General features: G+C 49.0%; 1 long non-coding RNA gene across 1 annotated transcript; it reads left to right on the plus strand.

The window, feature by feature from the left end:
• Positions 1-1,245: 1,245 nt before the first annotated feature.
• On the plus strand, positions 1,246-9,933 carry LOC125536214 (uncharacterized). The gene is made up of 3 exons (XR_007294937.2): positions 1,246-1,614; positions 2,807-9,359; positions 9,628-9,933. It is a non-coding gene; the product is annotated as an uncharacterized LOC125536214 (long non-coding RNA).
• The last annotated feature ends 1,659 nt before the right edge of the window (positions 9,934-11,592 follow it).

Here is an 11,592-nt window from a genome sequence, read left to right on the forward strand (position 1 = left end):
ACGCTCCCAAGGGTATAAAATCGTAGCTGAGGTAACAAGCTAAACGTCGAAGTCCACGCGGAACTACTAACGAGACTGAAGTCTCTCTGCAAAAATATAAATTAAGCAAACGTGAGTACAAATGTACCCAGCAAGACTTACATCAGAACTAACTACATATGCATCGGTATCAACAAGGGGGTCGTGGAGTTTGACTGCAGCAAGCCAGCTTTGACTTGGTGGCTATCCTAAACTACGACTGCAAGTAACTCTTTGAGGTGGCGCACACGAGTCCACATATTCACCAACTAATACGCCACTATGGATCCACTCCCGTCTCCCTACGAGAAGGCCATCCATAGCACTCACACTTATCTTGCGCATTTTACAGTATCCACTTTCACTTGTCTATGAACTGTACAGGCAACCCAGAAGTCCTTTACCGCGGACACGGCTATTCGAATAGATGATGTTAACCCTGCAGGGGTGTACTTCTTCACACACGCTCTCGCCTCTTACCACCATGTACACGTCGTGTATCTCGGCAACCTTCAAGCGGAAGCCTAGCAAGGGAATCGGCCATGGCCTGGCTAACCACACAAGTCTCTAGTCCAGATTTATCGCCTATTCGGGTTCCATCCGTAAGGAGATCCGGCCGGGGTGTTGCTCACGGCCCCAAACGATGTGTACAGGATTCCAAGTGTAACACCCCGAGAATCATGCTACAGTGATCTCCCTCTAATGGTGGTCATGTCATTATGATCACTAAGCTAATTTCCCACTTGTCCAAAATCGAAGCCATATTCCAATTTGAATTGCATGTCAAATATTTACTTCTTCTTTCATGCAATCAAAATAGTTCATTATTTGGAAATTATTCTCTAAGTATTTGTAATGTTGTAACCAACCTCACCTAAATTCCCAAAATGCCCCTGGAATTATTTGAGTGGTACGGCAACAATTAAATTTGCCTTTTCAATTTCCAAAAATAGTTAGGCAACTCCAAATGGCCCCAAAAATTTTGTGCCATCTAGTATTGTTGTGTTTGATTTATGTGCAAAGTTTCAAAATTAACGAAAATTGTTTGCTAGCTCATTTAAATAGAAACAATAGCGAAAGGCATAAGCAAATAAAAAATAAGAGAAAAGGGTGCCAGGCGCTTGGGCTCTAGTGCTACAGAACCTAGGTCCAGCCCATCTCTCCCTTATCCTCATCCTCACCTATAGGAGGCAGAGAACCTGTGCGTGGAGCACATCCACGCTGCCCTGGCTGTTGTTGTCGCCGTGTCGACCATCCGGTGCACCCCCGATGAGGATAAGACCGCTCCTGACCCTGTAGAAAAACCCTATCCCTCACTTATCCTCTTGCTCGTCCTCTTCCTCTCGGTTTCGCTCGCTCCCGAGCTCTCGTCGACGCGTCGTCGCCATCCTCATGGCCACTGGCCTCCCCGGCGATCGGGAGGTTCTCCAGGAGCTCCGCCATCATCGACTCTTTCGCCTACCTCCGCTGAATCAAGCTAAGAGGCACCATACGCTCGGGATCGAGATGGTTTCCGCCACGGCCGTCGCATCTTGCTGTCGAGCTTGACACATCCGGCCACCACTGCAGCTCCTGACCTCGTCCACAAGCTCCGCGGTGAGCTCCTTGGCCGATTCCCCCCTTTTTCCCTTTGATTCGTCGCTGTTTGTCGTCGTCCCCGAGCTCGGTCGTCCTCTACCCTGGCCGCGTTCGAGCTTCAGTGTACGCGCACGCGACGTGGCCACACCCCCTGCCCGTGGCCGCGCGCCCTTGCGCCCGTCGTCGCCCGCGCCCTGTGTTCGCTCCCCCTCCCCCTGCACGACCGTCGCGTGGCTGCCGCCCCAGTCCGCCGCGCCCGCTACAGCGCCCCGCTAGCCTGCCCACGCGCTGCTGCTACCCCGCGCGCCTGCTCACGATCTCGCCGCCCGGGCCGCGCCCCTGCTCCTGCTGCGCCAGTGACGTCGCCGCCTGCTGTCGTAGCTGCTGCTATGCGCGCTGCAGCCTACTGCTACTGCTGCTCTTGCACTACTACTCGCCACTGCAGCTGCTTTTGCTTGCTGCTGATGCTGCTTGGTAGCGCCCCTGTGCCGCCTTGCAAGCTGCTCTGCTTGCTACCGCTGCTGGTCATGGCCGTGGGTATGTGTGTGCTGTGTGCGTGCAATGTGTGTGTGCAGCGTGGTCTGCGTGAGTGTGTTGTGTGTGTGCGTGGGAGGTAGGGCTGGCTCACTGCCAAGTGGGGCTGGCCCTGATTAGTTTAGGTTGATTAAATACTTAGTGATCAGAGTAGTTAGACTAATTAGTACTACTTAGGATAATTGCTAGCCTATGTCATGTGGCCCCCTATGTTAATATTAACCTCTCTATTTTAGTTTAGCCACCAATTAAATTATGTTCTAATGACATGTGAGCCACATTCCCCCCTTTTTGACTAGTCAATTTGACTTGGTCAAATTTGGATTAGATTAAATAAAAATATTTCAGAAAATCTTTAAATCTTTGATAATTCATAGAAAATAATCCGTAACTCGGATGAAAATGTTTTCTACATGAAAGTTGCTCAGAACGACGAGACAAATCCGAATACGCTGTCCGTTCGTCCGCCACACATCCCTAGCATAGCGAACATCGAACTTTTCCCCTCTGGTTCGTTTGTCCGAAAATGCCAAACTTCGGGAAAGCATTCCCGGATGTTATCCCCTTCGCCGGTAACGTGTAGCACCGCGTTAGAACACGTCTAGCTCTGCCTGTTGTCCTATTATGCACTTGCTTGCTATGTATTTATTGTTTCTCCCCCTCTTCTCTTCGATAGACCCCGTGATGGCTGCCGATGCCGCCGTGATCGACTACGTCACCGACAACCCTCCTTCTCGTCTGAGCAACAAGGCAAGCCCTCCTTTGATCATCCCGATATTGCCCATTCCGTTCTCTCATGCTTGCATTAGATTTTGCTACTGTAATTGATTGCTCCTATTCTGATGCATAGTCTGCTTTTGTAACTTGCTTATTGTTACCTACCTGCTTATCCTAAACTGCTTAGTATAGGTTGGTTAGTGATCCATCAGTGACCCCATCTAGTCCTTGTTGCCCCTGCTTCATCATCGACGACTCGATCAACGTGATCGACGACCAGAGCCCGACACCTCACATCACATCACGCCCCTTTTGTTGCTCGACTCTACAGAGTTGCCATCGAGTGCCGAGGGTGGAACCTCTTACATCACTCCTGATGAGATCTCTGTAGTGTAGCTATCCGATCGTGGTCATGGAGGGTGATTTCCTCCGTAACCACTTTTGATACGGCTCTGTCGTGCAACCCCTCATGTATGAACCTCGAGGGTGGATCCTCTTACGTTCACCTTGATGATTACATCGAGTGGAATTCACCAGGGGTGATTCCTCGGGTTTTCCCCTTGATGTTTGGACACACGGATACTTGGACTTTACAACTGTTACTTGGAAAGGCGGGTCGACCCTGAGCGGTACCCGCGAGTGATGTGGAGTCGGGTTGACCTGGAGGGTGCCCACGAGATAATTACGAGGCGTGGTCGGGCATTCCTAGCCCTTGCCGCAAGTCCTCGAGACGGGGCAACGGGGTCACATCTTTCGTGAGTCTCTGCTTGTTACCTCGCGTTCCTAATCCACTACGATTTGGATATTTGATCCAAGGGGCCTCTGGCCTGATAGCACTAACCATCACGTGGGCATAGTATGGGCGTTCTGCGTCGTATGCATCAACCGAAGGTTAATAGACGTTAGTGACTGAGCGGCGCGCACCGGGTTGGACTGGTAAGCACCTGCCTTTTTGAAGGAGGTAGCTAGGTCTGCTCACCGGCCGCGTACGCAACGTGCAGGAGTTCCCGGGGAGATGGCCCATGGCCCCTGGGGGCATAGGTTTAGTCCGGCGTGCTGACCTCTCTATTAAGCCTAGGTCGGGTTGCGGCGTATTGTTTGGCCGAGATCGGGCATGACCCAGGAAAGTGTGTCCGGCCGGAGTTAATCGGGCATGGTGGGTATGTTGGTGCACCCTTGCAGGGAAGAAAACATCTATTGATAGCCTGTCCTACGGTAACGGACACTTGGAGTTGTATCCCGATCGATACAACTAGAACTGGATACTTGAGATGAGACTTGGATATGAGGTGATAAATGGATAGTATGGCTCTGGGATTACTTTCTCGCAAGGAGTCGAGAAAGGATCTCTAGCCGAGGTTGATAACACGTCTACTACTTTACTTTATGCTACTCTACTCCCTCATGTTGCTGCAAGATGGTGGTTTCCAGAAGATGCTAGTCTTCGATAGGCTAGGCTTTCCCCTTCTCTTTTGGCATTCTACAGTCCAGTTCACAAATACAACCTTTTTCATTGATACCGATGCATATGTAGTGTAGATCCTTACTGTGACGCCCGGATAATTAAGCTACAGTGAACCTTTGCCAATGATGCCACGTCACCTCGGTCACTGTCGATAAACTCGCATTAGTTTAAAACAGATTCAAATTAAATTTAAATTAAAGTAAAACGTTAAAAGTTTTCAAATGTCAAACTAAAATGTTCAAAAAATGGTAAATAATCCATAAGCAATTATGGCGGTGAAATCAACTTTTTGTAAAGTAATTAAGTGGCCTAAAATAATTAAAACAGGGGTCAATTATTTATTAAAATGCATTTTCAAAATGGTAGAAATCTCCAAACTATTTTATTTGCCCCCGAACCTTTTTGTGACAGTAGCCTATATTACTATATTAATTGTGGAGCAAGTTTTGTTTTTATTAAGACAAATGGTTTAGAAACTAAATAGAAACCGAAGTTGAAATAAAAAGAAAACAAAGAAAAAGGAAAGAAAGAAAACCCCGGGCCTTCCCCCTCCCCTTCCGCCGTTTGGCCCAACTGGGCATCCAATCCACCAGCCCACAGGCCCAAGCCCACCAAAGGCCTTTCTCCCTCCCCTATACAGAGAACGTGCGTGGCGACCATCCAAGGCGCAATGGCCGTGGATGTCATCCACGTCGCCTCCTGAACACTATAATCCAGTCCCCCAGAAACCCTAGCTCGTCCTTGTCCACTTCCCCCTTCTTCCCCATCGCGCCCCTTCCTCATCTGCTCGGAATCAATCTCGGGAACTCACGCGGTGACCACTGCCTCACCATCATTATCGTGGACACCGTCGTCGCCGTCGCTCGGGAGCACGTCGAGGATCTCCGCGCTCGACTTCGTCCGTTCCAGGGACCAGCTTGAGCCAAGGAGCTGCGTACATGTCACCATTGTCGTCTTCTTCAACCAGCCGCCACTAACTCGCCGTCGATGTCGACGCTTCGGTCCACCCCGACCCTTCCCGAGCAGGCCAACGGACTCACTGTGAGCTCCTCTCTCAGATCCCTCTTGTCCCCCTTTGTTTTGGACGCCGTAGGCCGCTGTTGCCATCGTGCCCGAGTTTCCGCGTACATCTGCTGATGCTACTCCTTACTGCAGCTGCTTTCTGCGCACTGCCGCTACTGCTCATGCTGTTGCGCGGCTGCTACCGGTGCTCCTGGCCGCTTTGCGCTGCTGCTTGCTCTAGCTGTTGCCCCGCTTGCCCTGCTGCTGCGCTGCCACTAGTTGCTGCTCCGCTGCCGCTTGCCGCGTCTCTGCTGCGCCTCTCCTGCATCGCCGCCTGCGCCTCGGGGGTGCCAGCGCCCGCGGCCGCCCGCTGCGCGCCGCGGTTTGCCCGCCGCACCGGATGCGCCCGCGCCGGCATGCCCTGCCGCTGCTCGCCCCCCCCTGCGTGCGCCCCCATTCCCCATCGCTCTGGCCCACACCGGCCACGGCCGCCCACCCCCGCAGCCACGGCAACCGACTGCGCCCGCTCCGCCCATCTTCGTCGCCTGCCGCTTGCCCGTCGGCGGCGAGCCACGCTTGCCTACCCTGCTCGTCGGCTAAGCCCCGTACTTGGCCCGCGCTTGCGCCGGCTGTGCTCCGGCCATGGCTTCGACCTGGTACGCGTGTGCGCGCTAGCGTGTGGCCACTGGCTTCCAGCCAGTGCCTTGTGGCCCTCCCTCTAATAGCTTGTTTAGGATTAACAAAAGTAGTTAATTTAATTGACCCCCGTGTCATCGATAGTATGGCCCCACTTAGTAGTTATGCTAAATAGATTAAATAAACAATGTTTAGTTTAACCCATATAAAAACTGAGTCAGTGACAGCCGGGTCCCACCTACACTATTCACCCTTTGACCAGTCAGATGTTGACTGGGTCAACTAGTCAACATGCCCCACATGTCAGCCTTTGTAGAACCTGCTGTGTACACTTCAGTGTGTGCACGTAGCATTTGACTATTAATTTCGAATTAATAATAATTCCAGAATTTTGAATTATCTATTAAAACTTTGAAAATTATTATAAAATAAACCGTATCTCGGATGAAAATACTTTGTACATGAAAGTTGCTCAGAACGACGAGTCGAATCCGAATCGTCCGCCACACGTCCTTAGCATAGTGAACATGCAACAATCCACCTTCGATTCATCTGTCCGAATGTGCCAAACACCGGGAATACTTTCCCGGATGTTTCCCCCCTTCGCCGGTATCACCTAGTACTGCGTTAGGGCACACCTAGCACCATGTATTGCCATGTTATGCTTTGTGTTGCTTTGATTGCTTTATTATTTATTGTATTCCCCGTCCGTTACTTCTTTCCGGTAGACCCCGAGACTGCCGGGGACCCCAGTTCGACTACGGTGTGGACGACCCCTTCTTGCCAGAGCAACCAGGCAAACCCTCCCTTTGATCACCAGATATCGCCTACAATTCTCTCTACTTCTTGCATTAGAGTAGTGTAGCATGTTACTGCTTCCGTTAATCCTATCCTGATGCATAGCCTGTCCTTGCTACTACTGTTGATACATTTACCTGCAATCCTAATGCTTAGTATAGGATGCTAGTTTATCATCAGTGGCCCTACATTCTTGTCCGTCTGCCATGCTATACTATCGGTCCATGATCACTCGGGGGGTGATCGCGGGTATATACTTATACTTATATACATACTATACAGGTGGTGACTAAAGTCGGGTCGGCTCGTTGAGTACCCGCAAGTGATTCTGATGTGGGGGCTGAAGGGGAAGGTGGCTCCATCCAGGTAGTGGTGGGCCTGAGTTCCCGACGGCCCCCGACTGTTACTTTGAGGCGGAGTGATAGGGCATGTTGAGACCACCTAGGAGAGAGGTGGGCCTAGCCCTGGTCGGCATTCACGAATACTTCAAAATAACACGCTTAACGAGATCTTGGTATTTGATCTGAGTCTGTCCACTGGCCTATACACACTAACCAACTACGCGGGAACATTTATGGGCACTCGACGTCGTGGTATCAGCCGAAGCCTTCGTGACGTCAGCGACTGAGCGGCGAGCGCCGGGTTGGACTGGAACGCCTGCTCTTGTATAAGGGAAGCTAGGTCTGCTCTCCGGCCGCCCTCGCAACGTGCAGGTGTGCAATGGGCGATGGGCCCAGACCCCTGCGCCATAGGATTTAGACCGGCGTGCTGACCTCTCTGTTGTGCCTAGGTAGGGCTGCGATGTGTTGATCTTCCGAGGCCGGGCATGACCCCGAAAAGTGTGTCCGGACAAAGGGGATCGAGCGTGTTGGGAAATGTGGTGCACCCCTGCAGGGAAGTTAATCTATTTGAGTAGCCGTGATCTTCGGTATCAGGACGACTTGGAGTTGTACCTTGACCTTATGACATCTAGAACTGGTTACTTAATAAAATACACCCTTCCAAGTGCCAGACACAACCCGGTGATCGCTCTCTAACAGGGCGACGAGGGGAGGATCATCGGTTAGGGTTATGATACGTCTCCAATGTATCTATAATTTTTGATTGCTCCATGCTATATTATCTACTGTTTTAGACATTATTGGGCTTTATTATCCACTTTTATATTATTTTTGGGACTAACCTATTAACTGGAGGCCCAGCCTAGAATTGCTGTTTTTTGCCTGTTTTAGGGTTTCGAAGAAAAGGAATATCAAACGGAGTCCAAATGGAATGAAACCTTCGAAAACGTGATTTTCTCATCAGATAAGATCCAGGAGACTTGGACCCTCCGTCAAGAAAGCCACGAGGTGGTCACGAGGGTAGGGCCCCTCGAAGCTCCATCGACATACTTCTTCCTCCTATATATATTCACGTACCCCAAAACGATCGAGGACGGAGCCAAAAATCTAATTCCACCGCCGCAACTTTCTGTATCCACGAGATCCCATCTTGGGTCCTGTTCCAGAGCTCCGCCAGAGGAGGCATCGATCACGGAGGGCTTCTACATCATCATCCAAGCCCCTCCGATGAAGTGTGAGTAATTTACTTTAGAACTACGGGTCCATAGCTAGTAGCTAGATGGCTTCTTCCCTCTTTTTGGATCTCAATACAATGTTCTCCCCCTCTCTCGTGGAGATCTATTCGATGTAATCTTCTTTTTGCGGTGTGTTTGTTGAGACCGATGAATTATGGGTTTATGATCAAGTCCATCTATGAATAATATTTGAATCTTCTCTGAATTCTTTTATGTGTGATTGGTTATCTTTGCAAGTCTCTTCGAATTATCAGTTTGGTTTGGCCTACTAGATTGGTTGTTCTTGCCATGGGAGAAGTGCTTAGCTTTGGGTTCGATCTTGCGGTGTCCTTTCCCAGTGACAGAAGGGGCAACAGGGCACGTATTGTATCGTTGCCATCGAGGATAACAAGATGGGTTTTTTATCATATTGCATGAATCTATCCCTCTACATCATGTCATCTTGCTTAAGGCATTACTCTGTTTTTAACTTAATACTCTAGATGCATGCTGGATAGCGGTCGATGAGTGGAGTAATAGTAGTAGATGCAGAATCGTTTCGGTCTACTTGTCTCGGACGTAATGCCTATATACATGATCATACCTAGATATTCTCATAATTATGCTCAATTCTGTCAATTGCTCAACAGTAATTTGTTCACCCACCGTAGAATACTTATGCTCTTGAGAGAAGCCACTAGTGAAACCTATGGCCCCCGGGTCTCTTTCTCATCATATCAATCTCCATCACTTTATTATTGGTTTGCTTTTACTTTGCTTTTACTTTATTTACTTTGCATCTCTATACCAAAAATACCAAAAAAATATTATTTATCATCTCTATCAGATCTCACTTTCGTAAGTGACCGTGAAGGGATTGACAACCCCTAAGCGCGTTGGTTGCGTTGAGCTATTGTTTTTGTGTAGGTACGAGGGACTCGAGCGTAGCCTCCTACTAGATTGATACCTTGGTTCTCAAAAACCGAGGGAAATACTTACGCTACTTTGCTGCATCATCCCTTCCTCTTCGGGGAAATCCGATGCAGTTCTCAAGAGGTAGCATGTTACTTGGTGAACTTACCATCTACTCTCTTCTACATGCTGCAAGATGGAGGTGGCCAGAAGCGTAGTCTTCGATAAGGACTAGCTATCCCCCTCTTATTCTGGCATTCTGCAGTTCAGTCCACATATGTTTACCCTTTTCCATTTGGTACCAATGCATACATATGTAGTGTAGCTCCTTGCTTGCGAGTACTTTGGATGAGTACTCACGGTTGCTTTGCTCCCCCCTTTCCCCCTTCCTATACCCGATTGCTGCGACCAGATGATGGAGTCTAGGAGCCAGACGCCACTGTCGATGACGACTACTACTACTCGGGAGTTGCCTACTACTACGTGCAGCCTGCTGACGACAACCAGGAGTAGTTTAGGAGGATCCCAGGCAGGAGGCATGCGCCTTTTTCGATCTGTATCCCAGTTTGTGCTAGCCATCTTATGGCAACTTGTTCAACTTATGTCTGTACTAAGATATTGTTGCTTCCACTGACTCGTCTATTATCGAGCTCTTGTATACGAGCCCTCGAGGCCCATGGCTTGTAATATGATGCTTGTATGACTTATTTTATTTGTAGAGTTGTGTTGTGATATCTTCCTATGAGTCCCTGATCTTGATCGTACACGTTTGCGTGTATGATTAGTGTACGGTCAAATAGGGGGCGTCACACTTGCTTGCGAGTACTTTGGATGAGTACTCACGGTTGCTTTGCTCCCCCTTTTCCCCCTTTCTTCTTCTTTCCGGTTGATGCAACCAGATGTTGGAGCCCAGGAGCCAGATGCCACCGCTGATGCCTGCTACTACGTGGAGACCGCTGACGACCAGGAGTAGTTAGGAGGCTCCCAGGCACGAGGCCTTGCCTTTTCGGTCGTAGATGCTTTTGTGCTAGCCTTCTTAAGGCATCCTTGTCTAACTTACGTCTGTACTCAGATATTGTTGCTTCCGCTGACTCTTGTGTATTCGACTTATGTATTCGAGCCCTCGAGGCCCCTGGCTTGTAATATAAAGCTTGTATTATTTTAATTTGTGTCTAGAGTTGTGTTGTGATATCTTCCCGTCAGTCCTTGATCTTGATCGTACACATTTGCGTGTATGATTAGTGTACGATTGAATCGAGGGCGTCACAAGTTGGTATCAGAGCCGACTGCCTGTAAGATTCCCCCTTCCCAACTCCTTGGCCGAAGTTGAGTCTAGTCATCCAAAACTGTTTTACTAACTTGGCTGTGTGGCTTACTGGCCCACGTCGCCATTGGGTGGTATTATGATCTTTTATTCCTCGTCTATACTCTAGGAATCTGATCTCTCGTCTATTCGGGTTAAACATTTTACTAACTCTGACATTAGGTTCTCGTACCCACTTCCTCCTGGAGAGCCCGGACATTACCGATGATCGCTTGCTTCACCAGAAGATTCCGCAAATACTCCTCGATGTTTCTCGAGACCCTGTGCCCACTGCCTTGCAGTTCCTGACCACCGATAATCCCCATAAGTAACATCCTTGCCGCTTGTACCTTCATACCCAGTTGCTCCTGTTATTACAAGATGCCCCTAGTACTCTCCGTTGTTCCGAGAATCCTTTGTGCCTTCTGCTTTGTGGCTTCTTTTTGCACTGCAGATTGATGACCCACAAGAGTAGGGGATCCATTTAGTCCTTTCGATAAGTAAGAGTGTCGAACCCAACGAGGTGCAGAAGGAAATGATAAGCGATTTCCAGCAAGGTATTCTCTGCAAGTACTGAAATAAGTGGTAACAGATAGTTTTGTGATAAGATAATTTGTAACGAGCAACAAGTAACAAAATTAAATAAGGTGCAGCAAGGTGGCCCAATCCTTTTTGTAGCAAAGGACAAGCCTGGACAAACTCTTATATGAGGTAAAGCGCTCCCGAGGACACATGGGAATATCGTCAAGCTAGTTTTCATCACGTTCATATGATTCGCGTTCGGTACTTTGATAATTTGGTATGTGGGTGGACCGGTGCTTGGGTGCTGCCCTTACTTGGACAAGCATCCCACTTATGATTAACCTCTATTGCAAGTATCCGCAACTACAACAAAAGTATTAAGGTAAACCTAACCATAGCATGAAACATATGGATCCAAATCAGCCCCTTACGAAGCAACACATAAACCAGGGTTTAAGCTTCTGTCACTCTAGCAACCCATCATCTACTTATTACTTCTCAATGCCTTCCTCTAGGCCCAAATAATGGTGAAGTGTCATGTAGTCGACGTTC

This window comes from Triticum urartu, chromosome 2A (assembly GCF_056163025.1).
Source record: "Triticum urartu cultivar PI428250 chromosome 2A, HENAU_Tu73, whole genome shotgun sequence".
Taxonomy (NCBI): Eukaryota; Viridiplantae; Streptophyta; class Magnoliopsida; order Poales; family Poaceae; genus Triticum; species Triticum urartu.